We start from the raw sequence: 17,778 nt of genomic DNA on the forward strand, positions 1-17,778 counted from the left end.
GGAATATTATTCAGTGCCAAAAAGAAATGAGTTATCAAGCCATGAAAAGACATAGAGATATCTTAAATGCATATTACTATGTGAAAAAAGCCAATCCCAAAGGGCTATATACTGTATGATTTCAACTATATGACATTGTAGAAAAGGCAAATCCATGGAAACAGTAAAAGGATTAGTGGTTGCCAGGCGATAGAGGGGCGTAAGGTGTCTTAGTTTAGGCTGCTATAACATAATACCATAGGCTTAAATAAGAAACATTTTTTTCTCATAGTTCTGGGAGTTAATAAATCCAAGATAAAGGCTAGAGGAGATCTGGTATCTGGTGAGGGTTCTCTTCCTGATTTGCAGGTGGCCATATTCTCCTTGTGTCCTCACATGGCAGAGAGAAGAGAGAGAGAGAGAGAGAAAGAGAGACAGAGAGAGCACTTGCTGATCTTATAATAGCATTAATCCCTTTCATAATGATACCACACTCATTACCTAAGTATGTCCTAAAGCAGGGATAAATAACTTGATTTTTAATATCACTATAGGTTTATAATATGTCTGAATAGTGAACAGCTGGTAGGTTATTTTCATATTTTAAATTATTTTACCTAATCCTCATTTTTTCCAAAAAATCTTTTTCTTTTTCTTTTCTTTCTTTCTTTTTTTTTTTGTTAGGATTTCACTCTGTCACACAAGGTGTAGTATAGTGACACAATCATAGCTCACTGCAACCTCAAACTCCTGAGCTCGAGTGATACTCTCACCTCAGCCTCCCAAATAGCTAGGACTACAGGCATGCTCCCCTCGCCCAGCTAATTTTTTATTTTTTATTTTTTTGTAAAGATGGAGTCTCTCTGTGTTGCCCAGGTTCGTCTTGAACTCCTGGACTCAAGCATCCTCCTGCCTCAGCCTCCCAAAGTGCTGGGATTATAGGAATGAGCCACTGCACCTGGTCTCGAATGAGTGATTTTTCTAATGAAGTCAGTTGGTGTAATTAAAACAATTTGCTACTAATTTTAGTGGAAAGTGGTTAAACTCTCAGATAATTTTAAAAATAATTGAAATAATTATGTTGAAAATACTATTATGTGTATATGTAACAACCTTCACTGTTATCTATTGATCACATTTTAATTAATGTTACAGAAATTTTGTATATGTAGTGAATTGAATTTGGAGAACACATACATGTAGAAAGAATAAGCAATTAAGTATAAGTCAGGATAGTCATAAACGGTAGTGGCCAAGAAGTTCATTGCTTTGGATTTAAAACATCTGAGCCATTTGCTGGCTATGTGAGTATTAGTGGTGTTTTTCCTCAACTTAATTTTCGATGTTCCTGAGACTAAAACCTCAGCTTAATTTTCGATGTTCCTAAGACTAAAACGGAGGAAACAATAGTATCTACTTCACAGGGTTGCATTGAGATTTAAAGAAAATAAAGCACAACTCCCAGAATATAGTATGCCCTCAACAAATGGTAGTTGAAAAAGGAGGAAGAAAGGGAGGGTGGAAAGAAAAAATAACATTTTTTTTTAAAGAAACAGTAAAACTAGCCATCTTGTAGCAATCTCCTTCCAGCCCAGTCTATTCTCTATAATACCTCTATTGTTTTCTTTGTAAAACATAAATGGGTTAAACTGCTCCCCTGCTTTAAAAGGGGGGGAACAAAACAAACAAGAAAAACACTCCCACTTCTGCCTATTAAAAAACTGCCACTTGTTAGTTGCGATGGTTTATTTTATTTTATTTTATTTTGAGATGGAGTTTCACTCCTGTCACCCAGGCTGGAGGGCAGTGGTGCCATCTCAGCTCATTGCAATGTCCACCTCCCAGGTTCAAGCAATTCTCCTGCCTCAGCCTCATGTGTAGCTGGGATTACAGATGTCAGCCACCACATCCAGCTAATTTTTGTATTTTAGTAGAGATGGGGTTTCACCATATTGGCCAGGCTGGTCTCAAACTCCTGACCTCAGGTGATCCACCCACTTCAGCCTCCCAAAGTGCTGAGATTACAGATGTGAGCCACCTTGCCCAGCCAATTTTAGATGTCAATTTGACTGAATTAAGGAATAACTAGAGAACTGTGAAAGCATTAGTTTTGGGTGTGTCTGTGCATGTGTTTCCAGAGGAGATTGGCGTATGAATCTGGGTGGATGAACTAGGGAAGATCTGCTCTCAATGGGGGCAGGCCCCATCTAATCAGCTGGAGGCCATAGATAGAACAAATACAGACAAAAGGCAAATTGCTGTCTCTCTTGTCCTGGAGTCCTTACTCCTCATCTTGTGCTTAGACATCAAATTACACATCTCCAGCCTTGGGATTCCAGGACTTACACCAGTAGCATGCCTATGTTCTAAGGCCTTTGGCCTGGGACTGAGAATTACACCATCAGCTTTTCTGGTTCTAAGGCTTCTGGACCTGAACTGAGCCATGCTACCAGTATTTCAGGATGTTCAGCTTGCAGATAGCCTGTTGCGGAACTTCTCAGCCTCTAGAATCACATGAGTCAATTCCCCTAATAAATCTCCTTTTATCTATCTAAACATCTCTCTTCATCTCTCCATCCATCCACTCATGTGTCCATCCATCCATCCATCTATCCATCTATTGCTATCTATCTATCCATCCATGCATCCATCCATTCAACCATCCATCCATCCATCCATCCATCCCTGTGCCGTCTATATCTATCTATGTATCTATCTATCTATCTATCTATCTATCTATCTATGCATCCATCCATCTATCCATCTATCCATCCATCACTATCTATCCATGCATCCACCCATCCACCCATCCACCCATCCATCCATCCATCCATCACTATCTATCCATCCATGCATGCATGCATCCATCCATCCATCCATCCATCCATCCATCCATCCATCCATCCATTTATCACTATCTATCTATCCATCCATGTATCCATCCATCCATCTGTTCATCTATCACTGTCTATATATCTATGTATCTATCTATCCATCCATCCATGCATCCATGCATCCATCTATCACTATCCATCCATCCATCCATCCATCTATCTGTCTTCTACCTACCTACCTATCTAACTCTCTGGAGAACTCTGACTAATAAGCTAGCTTTATAAACATGTTATTCTCTCTCTGCAATGTCTATTGCTTTATCTTCAGGAACATTCCACACATCCTGTAAGACTTCAGTTAAATTATCTCTCTGTTTCTTCTCCAATCATCCTCTGCCTTCCCTAGTCTCCTAACGTACTTTGTACATCTGTCACAAACCCCTCATCATATTTACTGTAATTTTTTTCCTACAGATTTGGATAGGAATTGAGCCATTTTTTTAATTGCACTTTTATGGTTGTTACAAATAAAAGAGCAAGCAGGCCCCTCACTGTAATTCACCTGTATTTTCATTTAACTTATTAACCAAGGCATACTATTTCAAATAATCTAATATAGTATTTCCTATTTAATAACCAAACATACAGAACAGTTCCAAGCACATGTAACCATGTGATACATTTTCCTCTACGAATAATAAATATATTTCTTATAATTAATATGTGATAAAATTGCAATATTTTTAATCTCCTACATCCTTCTCTTTTAATCAGGTTTCCTTATCAACTGGTTCCTATCTCACGGGGTTGTTGCAGAGATGAGGAAAAAAAATATTCTATTGGTTCATGCGTCTCAAAATAGGCAGATTCTTTTCTCTGCTTCTTCCTTCATTGGCTCAGGTGTGGAGTGCTTCTCCCAATTATATGTGCCAGCCTTGGTATGTTCTCATTGCTGTACCACACTGCCTGAGACATCCAAGACCACATCTTCCTTTGGGGGCACATTGGACCTTTGTCATTGGCACTGGCAGGGAAGCTTTTACTGCACCAGGTCTAAGGCAATTCTTCCAAAAAAATCCCAAATAGTGAAAGAATTGATTTATTCTTCTAATATTTAAGCAAATGTAAAAAAAAAAAGTTACATTAGTTATGTTTTTTCAGATTTTGGATCAGTGAGACTTCATTAAAACACTTTGAGGTTATAAAGCAAGTAATTTTTGTTTCCAGAAAAGTTAGTTTCCTTTGGCTGAAGGGACATCTCTATGCAGGCCAGATCAAGACAAAAATAACTTTTAAGAAGGGAAATGAGGGAATGGAGTTTGGAAAACATAAATCCCACAGCAAAGTACGTCACCAACAATAAGAGTCATCTCTTTCACAGAGGCCTTTCCTAGAAAAGCCCTGACAGACTAGGAGTCCAATCTTCGGCTCCCATAGCACCCATGCCTGCTTCCACTCTGGAGCTTACTACTTTGCATTGAAATTAATTTTTACATGTCTATGGCTTCTATTACAAATAGCTTATTGAAAAGAGAACCATGTACATTACAAATACTTTTTTAGAGTTGCTGAACTGAACAAATCAGTACCTACGGGGTTAGTATGCTGGCTTCTATTCCAGAAGGGTTTTGAGCCATGAGATTTTGAATGCTCCCGACATTGTTAGTTCAGGATGATTAAAAATATAAATACGTAAGGATAAATAGTGTATTGAAAGGGTACCTAAAGAACACTACCCTATTAGGCTGAGATCTTTATGTCTAATTGTTTAATGCAGATACCATTATAGGAAGAGGGAGAGCTATTAGAAGTCCCTCAAGTCACAGCACTTGATCAGTTCCAAACTCTGCGTCTCATAATGTTGGACAAGACATCAGAGACAACATGACAGAATAACTTTCATGGTCAATGTAATGAGATCAGTCTGCTGGAATTCTACCTCTGCAATACACTGAAGCTTAAAACCTTAGGGAAGTGTGTAACCCTCCAATCCAAGTCAGTCTTCCATACATTGGTAAATGAATACAACATTGCAATACCACACAAGAGTAAGAGTAATCATGTGAGGATAAAATGGGATAAATATATAAGTCATATGACAGAGTTAACAACTGCATTTGACTAAAAGTGATACATTTATTCTCTTTACAACATTATTCTTTAAACCTTTTTCTAAATGTACAAACAGTCTAGAGGTAGGTAATTTTTTCAGTCTATAGAAGAAATTCAGCATTGCCAGAACCATCTGCCTTCACCTAGTCTGCTATCCTTAGGTTTTACTTGTTGCTATATCATCACGAGATCGCTAATCCACTCTTAGAATCCTATTCATCCTTCCTACACAAATGGAGAGGGAGGGAGGTAGGAGAGAGGACGGAAGGAAGGGAGGGAGGGAGGGAGGAAAGAGGGAGGGAGGGAGGAAAGAAAAGAAGCAAAGAAGGAAGGGAAAGAAGGAAGGCAGGCAAAGAGAGAGGGAGAGAGAGTGCAAAAGGAGTTCATGCCAACTGAGTTAGTCTTCCAGTAGCAGTACCTCTGAATGACTTCCATGTATGTCTCACAGGTCATGATCTTGTCACTTGAGCACTTCTTGTTTCAAGGGAGACTAGCTTTTTGTTTGTATGCATGTTGATTTTTTCTTTGTTTGTAAGCTGACACACTGCCATCGTAAATAAGAGACGGGCAGATCACAAGGTCAGGAGGTGGAGATCATCTTGGCTCACATGGTGAAACCCCGTCTCTACTAAAAATACAAAAAATTAACCAGGCATGGTGGCGGGTGCCTGTAGTCCCAGCTACTCGGGAGGCTGAGGCAGGAGAATGGTGTGAACCCAGGAGGCGGAGCTTGCAGTGAGCTGAGATCGCGCCACTGCAGTCTGGGCGACAGAGCAAGACTCTGTCTCCAAAAAAAAAAAAAAAAAAAAGTTAGTAGGGAACAAGAGGAAAACAGATATCAGTAGTACTGCTAGCATTAGTTGTTTCTGCCACAGGAACAAGGTATCCCAAATTCTCACAAGAAAAAGTCTGGTTTCTATGTTATAGTAGAAAAAAGAAAATGCAAAGGAGGGGGAGCTTTCTCCTCTTTTTTTTTTTTTTAAGACAAATATTCCAGGCAATTATGTGCATTTGTGAATCACTCTAATTTCAGCTTCAGTATTCAGTTGAGTGGCAGGACAATCTATATTGCTCTTGATTCCCTTTCCCAATAAAACATCTGGCTACATACTAGAATTTTCATTAAAGGATCACAGGGAGCTTCAACATAATTCATTTCTAAGTCTTTTTCTGGCAAGTCCTTGTATAAAACAATCTTCCCTTTAATATGAATCTGATAATCTTTTCCTGGCATGAGAATTACTTTCAACTGTTATAATGAAGATTTGTTTTTGAATAAAGGGACCTTTTGCCAACAAGATGAGAGAGAATATGGGGGAGAAAGGATGTTATATTGTTACAGGATGATATATTATTATTTTCAAAGCTCTGAGGAGAGAGACTCAACCTTGTCAGCCTTGATTTATGTTTGTTCATTCTGTGATTCAATAGGAAGGGCAGGTGAGCTTTACTAAAATATTTTGTTATATATTTTTCTACTGAGTGCATTGAAAAGCATCTCGCACACCTTGTCTCACTTTCTCTCATTAGCACTGTGAAGGGTTGAGCTTTCATTGAGTGGAGGTTGCATTTCATTATGACCACAAAGCCATTCACATACCTATGTGTATGTACCTAAACTCAAAATGACTTCAAATAAGCATAAGATTCCTTGAGATCAGATTACTAATGGAGAAATTAGGATATATACTTGGAAACTTTTAAAACTCATTTATAGGGGGCCAAGCGTGGTGGCTTACGCTTGTAATCCCAGCACTTTGGGAGGCCGAGGCAGGTGAATCGCTTGAGGTCAGCACTTGGAGACCAGCCTGGACAACACGGGGAAACCCCATCTCTACTAAAAATACAAAAATTAGCTGGGCGTGGTGGCGTGTGCCTGTAATCTCAGCTACTAGGGAGGCTGAGGCAGAAGAATTGCTTGAATCTAGGAGGCTGAGGTTGCAGTGAGCTGAGATCACGCCACTGCACTCCAGCTTGGGTGGCAGAGGGAGATTCCATCTCAAACAAAGAAAAATACAAAAATTCATTTATAGGCAGCTAAATTTTGGCAAAATTTCAAAATATTTTACTACTTTTAAAGGTTTTCCTAAAAATACATAAATCATAAAATCTCCTACTTAAAAGTAAATACAGAGACATATCCATATCCTACCTGAGAATGCAAAAGTAACACCTGAAGTATACCTGGATTACTTCAGTGTAAAGTTGTTTTCTTTTTAATCTGCTTCATGATTTATGGTTTTATGGTAACTCATTATGTCATTAGATTTATTAATTTCACCCTGTAGGATGCTTAGGTTGCATGTCCTGATTATGAATATCCTACTTCCTTGAACATTGTCAAGCACAAGACCTATGTTTATGAAACTAACTTTTATATAATGAATAACTTAAATAGCTAGCTTTATTTTATCTTATTGCTAAACTACTGTTCCAACGCTATTTTTAAACAATTTTATCCTGTTTTCCCATATTTTGAAATATCATTGTTATCATATATTATCTTCCTATATGCATTGGAGGCTACTTATGGACTTCTGATAACTAAATGTCTTTTCCTTTCTGCTTCATAATTTTTATGTCATGTTTATATTAAGGGTGTGGAACTTTTTTTTTTTGAGATGGAGTGTCACTTTGTCACCCAGGCTGGAGTGCAGTGGCGCAATCTCAGCTCAATGCAACCTCCACCTCTTGGGTTCAAGAAATTCTCCTCCCTCAGCCTCCCAAGCAGCTGGGATTACAGGCATCCACCACCATGCCTGGCTATTTTTTTTTGTTGTTGGTAGAGACAGGGTTTCACCATGTTGGCCAGGCTGGTTTCAAATTCCTGACCTCAAATGATCTGCCCATCTTGGCTTCCCAAAATGCTGCAATTACAGGCATAAGCCACTGTGCCCGGCCACATATTTTTATTATATTCATCTCTAAGTAGTGTTAAAAGATATACTATTTCAAACATTTCCAAGAATTCAGGAGTGAAGCTGTCTAGGCCTGAAGTTTTCCATGTGGGAGACTGCAGTGTTTTTCATTGAGTTCAGATATTTTTGATGTTCTTTGTTATTTTGTAGCATTTGTTAAGTTTTCATTTTGTAGGGATTTTTCCAATGTATCTAAATTTTCAAATTCATCTTGGTATTCATAATATTACTTCCATTTGTGGCATAATGTCTATGTTGTTTAAGCTCATTCTATATTTTCTATATATTTTTTCTTCTTGCTTCAGTCTGGTTATTTTATATTGGTCTACGTTTCACTCTACCTTTTTTCCAATATGCATTTTTAAAATTTCAGCTATTACATATCAGTTTTAAAAAACTCCAGTTCGAGGCCGGGCGCAGTGGCTCATGCCTATAATCCCAGCACTTTGGGAAGCTGAGACAGGTGGATCGTTTGAGCTCAAGAGTTTGAGACTAGCCTGGGCAACATGGCAAAACCCCATCTCTACCCAAAATACAAAAATTAGCTGGGTGTAGTGGCACATGCCTGTGGTCCCAGCTACTCAGGAGGCTGAGGTGGGAGAATCGACTGAGCCTGGGAGGTCAAGGCTGCAGTGAACTGTCATGGCACCACCGCACTCCAGCCTGGGTGGCAGAGTGAGACCCTGTCTCAAAAAATAAAATAAAATAAAATAAAAATAGAATACTCCTGTTTACTTGTGAAAGCACTGTCGTGTAAAGTATTTTCTTAAATATATGCATGAGTTGTTTTTAAATCCATGTTTGATAAATACAATATAGAAATCACTTGTGGGCTTGTTCCTATTGTCTATTTTTGGAGTTGTGGCTTGTTATTTACATATTACATATATGTAATGTTATTTATATTTTTTGTAATATGTCTGTGTTTGCTCTAAGTTTTACAAAACGTTTGTTTATTACATCATGGTTTACCTTCAAACACTATCATGCCTCTTCATATTAAATGTAAAAATCTTACAAGAATATACTTCTACTGTCCTTTGTACTATTGTCAAACATTGCACATCTATATACAGTAAATATCCTATAATACATTACTAATATTTTTATTTTAGACAGTTAATTACCTTTTAGTGAAATTTTTAAATGAAAGCAAAAATTATATTGCATATTCTCTTTCAAAATTACCACTTTTGGCCTTCATTAATATGGGTAAATCAGTGGTTACCATGATGAGGGGTGGGAGTTTGACTCCCAGGTGATTTGGGAATATCTGTAGATATTTTTAGTAGCTGCAGCTAGGCTAGGGTGGGGGAGCAATTGCCACTGGCATGTAGTGGGTAGGGGCCAGAAATGGTGATAGCACCCTATAGTGAACATGACAGCCCCTCCACAAAGAATTATTTGTTTCTCTACACTCTCTTTGCTCTGGTATTTGTGCCAACGGTCCCGAGTTTGAGACACTCTAGTATAAATTCAAGTTTCTACACTATATATAGAAGGTCTATAGTGCAGGCCAACTGGCATGGAATAACCTCAGCTCTTATTGTCCATCAAAGTCTTCATTTCACCTTCATTTTTAAAATACACTTTCACTAGGTATAGAGTTGTGTATTGAGAGTATTTAATTTCAGCACTTTAAAGAAATCATCCATTGTTACCTGGTTTGCATAGCTTCTGTCAACTCATCCGTCATTATTCCACTGTGGGTAACATAGGCTTTCTCTCAGGCTGATTTTAAAATTTCTGCTTATCTCTTAGTTTCAGTAATTTGAATATGGTTTCTCTTGAAGTGACTGTGTTTATCCTGCTTGGGATATACTGGAATTTTTGAATCTGTATAGATATTAACAACTTAAAAGAAATCTTAGCCATTATTTCTTCCAATTTTTTTCTGTTCCCTTCACTTCTGGGACTCCAACTCCCCATGTGTTTGACTGCATTCTGTGCTCCTAGTGTTCACTGAGACTCTGCTTATTTACCTATTTTGCCTTTGTGTTTCATATTGGATAGCTATTGCCATACCTTCAAGTTTACTGATATTTTCTTCGGCAGTGTCTAATTTCCTTTAATCACATTCATTACATTAATTTTTTCCCTATATTGAATTTTATGCTCTAGGAGTTGCATTAGTGCCTTAATGCATCTTCCATATCTCCTCTAATTATTTTTGTTTTCTTTTAAACCCTTGAGTATATTTATAATAACTGTCTTAAAGTCCTTGTCTGCTCTTGCAGCCATGAGACTGCCTCAGAAACCTACATGGAGGATCATAGACTGAGGACTCAAGCTGCTGCACTTTGAAATCTCTCACTGTATTTGCACTAAAGTCATATCTCCCATAGGCTTCTTTCTGTCAATTGCTGAGTGTGATGGAACTGCTAACGCTGGTCCACTTCAGGGAGACAAAGGACTCCTTAGTTGGGAGACTTTGGTTCAAGGACAGAACAATGATTTTGTCAAATCTTACTTACACTGCATGGAGTGTAGGATTTTTCCACCCAATCTTCTCTTCCTTTTCTCTTCACTTGGGTCAGAGTTGAATTCTGGTTTGGTTGCATTATCAGCTTTCCCCAGATCACTCTCTATTTCCTTTCACCAGCCTTAACCCTGTTGAAATCCTTTTTACCTTTAATCCCATTGTCGCATCTGCTTCTTGGAGGACCCAATAATGTGTTAATTTTGTCTTCTGTTTGACTTCTGTTCTCTTCTATTGACCAATTTTTATCCTAATCCTGAATCAAATTTATCTGTTACTTCACAAGTCTATTAACTATTTTATGGCTGGAGGGCAGTCGTACAATCATAGTCCACTGTAGCCTTGACCTCCTGGGCTCAGGTGATCCCCCCACCTCAGCCTCCTGGGTAGCTGGGACTACAGGTGCTTGCCAACACGCCTGGCTAATCTTTTATATTTTTTTGCAGCGATGAGTTTTGCCATGTTGCCCGGGCTGGTCTTGAACTCCTGGGCTCAAGTGATCTACCCACCTCAGCCTCCCAAAGCATGGGGATTACAGGCATGAGTCACAGCACCCAGCCGAATTTTACATTGTTGACTACTGAATTTTGTATTCCTAAAGAGTACTGACCTTCAATCAGTAAGCAATGAAATTACTTACACATAAGCTTGATCCTTTAAGACTTGGTTTTAATTCTTTTAGGGCAGGTTTAAGGAAACCTTGCCTCTAAATTTGGCTTAGTCTAGTGACTTATGTGTCAGCATTCTAAAGTCCTTGCTGAATGCCTCATGTATAAAGCACAGGTTTTTTTTTTCACTATGACTGGAAGTCTTTCAGGAGATCCTCAAGTTTGCATGAGCTTTGGAAGCTGTTTAGTTTGTAAGGTCCAGTAATCTTCTTTCCTTGTTGTTTTTATTAGACAGCATCATGGAGTTTTCACCTCCAAAAGTAAAGACTGACATTCAACAAAAGACTCAATTGGCCTCTTTTACAGATTTCAGGAGTTCTTTCTCTCCTTATCTTTTTCCTCTCTGGCACCCTGAACTGCAGTTCTAGCCCCTTTCACCTCTTGAAATTCAGTACCTGTTTTATCTATTCAAAGAGGCCACTTAGTTCTGTCTGAGTTTTTCTGTCTTCACCACAGACAAGAGATTGCTATCAGTCAGAAAATGGGGCAATCAAAAGGCTTATTGTTGTTTTCATTGTTTTTCAACTCTGGCTTGTTTTGCTTTTATCTAGTCTCTGAAAAATTTTTCCTTTTGTTTTCCAGCTTTCAAGTGGTTTAAGACAAGAGAGACTATCCTGTGGGAATTACCCCTTCACAAGCAGGAAGAGTAATCTATTGTCTGTATTTTTACCTTTGTTTTCAGGCATTTAGTCTTGTCTCTTTCCATGCTTGTTATCTTTTTATTTGTATGATCTATTAAAAAAAATGCTGAGGTTCTGGGTGACGTTTTCTTCCTCCAGAGAGAATTTGACTTCTGGTTATGAGAGGCAACTTACAACCTAAATTTCCACTAATAGATTAGTGTAAAACCAATGGTATCATATCTGTAAATTAGAGTATTATACAACTGTCAAAATATAATGTAGATCTATATGAGCTGATCTGTAGAGATATCTATGACATATTGTATTAGTTTGATAGGCCTGCGATAACAAAGTACCACAGACTAGGTGGGAGCTAAACAAGAAAAATTTATTTTCTCCGAACTCTGGAGACTAGCTATCTAAGATCAAAGTGTTGGCAGGATTACTTTCTTCTAATGGCCTCTCTCTTTGGCTTTTTAATGGCTGCCCTCTTCTAGTGTCTCATGTGGTCTTCTGTCTGTGCCAGCCTGTGTTCTAATCTCCTCTTCTTACAATGACGTCATGTAATAGCCCAACAGGTTCTTCCTGTCTGCTGCACAGATAAAACCAATTCACTGAGACTGTGGTATTGCAGTAAAGAAGGAGTTTAATTAACACAAGGCTGGCCATGTGGGAGAATTGGAGTTATCACTTAAAACAGTCTTCCTGAGAACCCAGAGGTTAGAAATTTTGTGAATAATTTGATGGACAGGGAGCTAGGGAATGGGTACTGCTGACTGATTGGAGATGAAATCATAGGGGTGTGGGTCTGGGAGCAGTGGCTCATGCCTGTAATCCCAGCATTTTGGGAGGCCGAGGCGGGCAGATCACTTGAGGCCAGGAGTTTGAGACCAGCTTGACCAATATGATGAAATCTCATCTCTACTAAAAATATAAAAATTAGCCAGTTGTGGTGGTGCACAACTGTAATCCCAGCTACTCGGGAGGCTGAGGCAAGAGAACAGCTTGAATCTGGGAGGTGGAGGTGAGCCTAGATTGTGCCACTGCACTCCAGCCTTGGCCACAGAGTGAGACGTAGTCTCAAAAAAAAAAAAAAAAAAAAAAAAAAAGGCATAGGGGTGTGGAAAACAGTCCTGGTGCAGGGAGTCCACCGCTGAGTGGGACCACGGGACTGGCTGAGTCATGAGTCATGGGTCCAGGTGCAGTCAGTTGGTTATCAGAATGCAAAAATCTGCAAAAGGTCTCAAAAGACCAATTTTAGGTTCTACAGTAGTGATGTTATCTATAGAAGCAATTGAGGAAGTCACAAATCTTGTGACCTCCGGCCACATGACTCCTGAGCAGTAAGAGATTATAGAAACTGTGCTTACCTTCTAGCAGAATTCAGGCCCCTCCCATAATCCTAATCTTGTGGCTTTTCTTTCTAATCTTGTGGCCTTTCATTAGTTTTTCATTCCTGAGCAAGGAGGGGGTTTGTTTTAGGGAAGGACTATTATCATCCTTGCTTTCAAGTTAATCTACAAACTAAATTCCCCTTGTGGTTAGCTTGGCCTATACTCAGTAATTGGTGAAGATAGCCAGCCTGTGAGGCTAGAAGCAAGATGCAGTCAGCCATGTTAGGTTTCTCTCACTGTCATAATCTTTGCAAAGGTGGTCATATCGGGATAGGGCTCACCATATGACATCATTTTATTTTGATTACCTCTTTAAAGGCCCTATCTCTAAATACAGTCACATCCTGGGATACTGGGTATTAGGACTTTGACATATGCATTTTTTGAGGGAAAACACAATTCAGCCCATAATATATATTTTAATGTAAATAAGACAATATGGCTTGGGCACAGTGGTTCATGCCTGTGATCCCAGCACTTTGGGTGGCCTAAGGTGGGCAGATCACTTGAGGCCAAGAGTTTGAGTCCAGCCTGGCCAACATGGTGAAACCCCATCTCTACATAAAAATACAAAAATTAGCTGGGCATGGTGGCACACATCTGTAATCCCAGCTACTCAGGAGGCTGAGGCAGGAGAATTATTTGATTCCGGAAGGCGAGTTTGCCGTGAGCCAAGATGGTGCCACTGCATTCCAGCCTGGGCGACAGAGCAAGACTCTGTCTCAATAAATAAATAAATAAATAAACAATATATGAATAGTACGTTTAATAAGATTTACTTGCCTTTAAAGCATTTATAAATATGTATTTACATACATTTTTTATTAGACTTCAAAGGAAGTATTAATAACATTTTTTTCTCTGAAAAATTGGACTGAGAGTTTATGGAGACAAGGAGAGAAAGGATATAAATGCACTTTTAAGCCTTTTTTTTTTACAGTTTGAGTCCTTTACCATACTTCCGTATTACTATTATAATGAAGAGAGAAATAACTTTATCAACTTTCACATTTTAGTGATGAATAAATCATGGCTCAAATTTACCTGGAGTCACTCAATTATTTCCTGATAAAGCCAGGACTGCAATACAAGGTTTATGACAGTCATACCAGTTATCTTTTACGCCTTCCAAATAGCCATTCTACCCTTACATAGTGATTGTATATGCAGATCTTAACTTTCCATTTCATTACTTGCATAGGTAATTTGAATCACATGATAATGTGTTAGTGTAAGCAAGTTATTCCAAGCACTTAGTGGAAGCCATTACGTTTAGATTCTCATTCTTCATCACCTTGGTTACTTCCTGTTGCCTGGTGTATATTTAATATGACTTTATCTTAAGATATTACTGTGTAATAGGTCATTCTGCTCTAAATTTTTAGCTCCTGTCCTTAAATATCCTATTACCATCTTTGTTACAGTAGAAACTCTGGCAATACCAGGCCTCCTTGATCTTTGGCTTTCTCTGTAAGACCCGATGTTCACCCAACTTCCAACCCAATAGTAGGCCCAATTCTTACCACATTTCCTTTATTACCTGGTACTATTGTGATAGTTGCCCCTAATTGTCTTCAGTGATCAGACCTGGATTGACATCCTGGGATGGACTAAATTTAACTCTGTGCCACCTTGTGATTCCCAGAAATATATATAAGGCTGCCAGACCCCTCATGCGGTGTCCTCTCACTTGAACAGAGTTGAGAAAATGCAATCGTGAATGCTCCCCTCATGTGAGAGACTATATAATTCACTGTGAACAGTCAAATGTCACTTCATTACAGGGATCTTCACTTTAAACACAGGACTTCTTTGGCTGAAATTAGAAAGGACCTGATGTGGCAGAAACAGCAGCAGGATTTCAAAGAATTCCACTTTTAGGTGGCTTGGACAATTTGTTCTGAAACCGCACATGGTTTTGAATTTACTTCCTTTTAAGTGACTCTCTCATCTTGTTCTGTGAAGATGGAAGACTCAATTAAGGAACCACTGTGTGGCAGTCACAACTGGGTCCTTTATCTTGCTCAGTATGGAGGGGGAGAAAAAGACTCTGGAACAAAATGTGCCGTAGCAGTTTCACTTGACCTTTCTTTACTGACTAGGCTCATTCAAAGTTGTATTTTTTTTTAAAAAAAGAAGAAGCATAAAAGGCATCAAATGGCTTAGCTGTTTCCTTTAAGCACTGTGGCTGTAGCGGGAAGAGGTCTTTATGCCATAGGTTGAAGAAAATGATTCATCCTGTCTTTTACTCCCTTAGGGGATTGCTGAAACTTCTCCTCCTTCACTATAGCGTCCAATACACTCTCATCCAAATTTATTATTCTTATCTGCTTTTACCCACAGAGTTCAAAATAGGGAATTCAGGTTGACCTGGGTGATGTCAAGAGAAAAAAGAGAGAAGAATGTCACAGTTGATTCTAGGACCCCCACGAGGCTTCGTGGACAGAATAAAGTGAATTGGAATCAGCCCTGAGAAAATACGTATTTGCTAAACAGGTAAAATGAATCTTCAGTTTTGTCGGGGATTGACACAGAGGCATTTTAGCTAATAAGCATCCTTACAGAATTTTAATTGATCCTATTGACAAAAACCGAATTAGCTCAATTTTTCACAAACAGGTCTTGTAGAAAGAGATAATTATGTGCTCTGTTAAATAAGGACTTCTAAAGCAGGGTATAGGAAGCCTAGGTGCATAAGATGATCATTTGGAGTACTGAAAGAAAACTTAATAGAAGTAAAACTTCTATGTATACATCTATTTTACCTAAAAATATGAAAAAAATTACTCTCTAGAATGTGTATGAGTTGAAACCCATACCCTTCAGTCATGTCTAAAACACGGAGGGCCAGGTGTTAATGAGAGAGCGTGACAGGATCAAAAGTGGCAACTAGTTCCTTTGTTTTTATCTGTTGTTGCTATCATAGTTTATACAGAGCTGAATAAGTTGATCTATTGATTGCATTATCTAGATTTAACTATGATTTCTACTAATCATAGAAAAACTATGATTTCTACTAATAGCCATTGAGGAAAGCCAGGTCTTCTGGAAAAGGCTAGCAAATCTCAATATCAGCAAATAAGTCTCATTAGCAAATAATTCCTATGGAGACTCCATAGGAATTAATCATCTCAACTTGTTTAGTAAAATTCCTGCAAATGATACACAGAAAACATAAACCACAAATGCAACACAAAAGTATCAAAATAAAAGAATTAGCATTTTTACCCTTAAAAGGAGCTTTTCATCATTCATATTAAAAATTAAAGACAAAAATGGCTTAGTAACACCTACCATATTTAATCAGATTTCTCCAAGTCTAAAATAAATCATTGATAATAAATCCATGAGTACACTGTGGATTTTGTTTTACGAGTTAAAACTGGACAAAATTTTGTTTAAATACTTGTCTTTCATTTTTTACTGCATCTTCTTGAATGTTATATTTGTAGTAGACTTTCTGAGGTTCAGTAGTAAATATATATAATTTATAATAAGATAGTACAATTAGGGATACATGATTGGAATATTTTATTGATAGAGTATATCATCAAAAGAGTTTAGAGACCACTGGTGAGATTTCCACTTCCCTCTGACCAGAGGGAAAAAAAAAAACACTGTCCTTTGAACCAAAGAAAGTCCTTGTTAGTCATCACTGGAGCAAACCACATGCCTTTTCCAGAAACAAATATCAAAATAGAGGAGTTAGGAAACAGTGGTGCCATATTTTGCGGGTCATGCACATTTGGATAAACAAAGGGAGAGACATGAGCTCAGGGAAAGGTGAAGACCTTTTAAGAGTTGTTTTCAGGTGATACTTGGGCATTCACATTCCTAAAAGAGTAGCACATTTCAGATGGAGCAACAAAGGCTATATTAAATTACAAATTCCCCAGGTAAAGTTTAAAAATTATTCTCCTTAGCTCTATCCCCTTTCCCAGCCTGGCTCCAGCAAAAAGTCAGCATAAAATTCCGCATACGGCTGGGCACGGTGGCTCAAGCCTTTAATCCCAGGACTTTGGGAGGCCGAGGAGGGTAGATCATGAGGTCAGGAGTTCAAGACCAGCATGACCAACATGGTGAAACCTCGTCTGTACTAAAAATACAAAAATTAGCCCGGCGTGGTGGCACGCACCAGTAATCCCAGCTACTCAGGGGACTGAGGCAGGAGAATTGCTGGAACCCGGGAGGCGGAAGTTACAGTGAGCCATGACTGCGCCACTGCACTCCAGCCTGGGCAATAGAGCGAGACTCCGTCTCGAGAAAAACACACACACACACGCACAGAAAAAAACCAAAAAGCAAACAACAACAACAACAAAAGTCCATATGCATTACTACCCATTTGCTAGTGCATCAGACGAAAGCTCTATTCAAGGAGGTAGAATACTACTCACAGTATCTCTTGTTCAGAGATAAGGAAACTCTTTCTCAAGAAGAAGGAGCTGCTCTTCTTTTTGATAAACCATGCATCCCACAACTCATGGATAACTTTGTGATGATATTGATTTCTACTAATAGCCATTGAGGAAAGCCAGGTCTTCTGGAAAAGGCTAGCAAACCTCAATATCAGCAAATAAGACTCATTAGCAAATAATTCCTATGGAGACTCCAGATAAGATAGAAGAAGATGAAGCCTCATCCTTTCTGTTCTACTGCCCAAAGATTTGGGTCAGTGCACTGATTGCCCTTTCCTGAGGTTTCCATAATGTCAGGCTTCCATAATCCTGCTCTTGACCAGCCTTAGTTTTGCTTAGTAACTCTATTAAGA

Source organism: Pan troglodytes, chromosome 7 (genome assembly GCF_028858775.2).
Source record: "Pan troglodytes isolate AG18354 chromosome 7, NHGRI_mPanTro3-v2.0_pri, whole genome shotgun sequence".
NCBI classification, from domain to species: Eukaryota; Metazoa; Chordata; class Mammalia; order Primates; family Hominidae; genus Pan; species Pan troglodytes.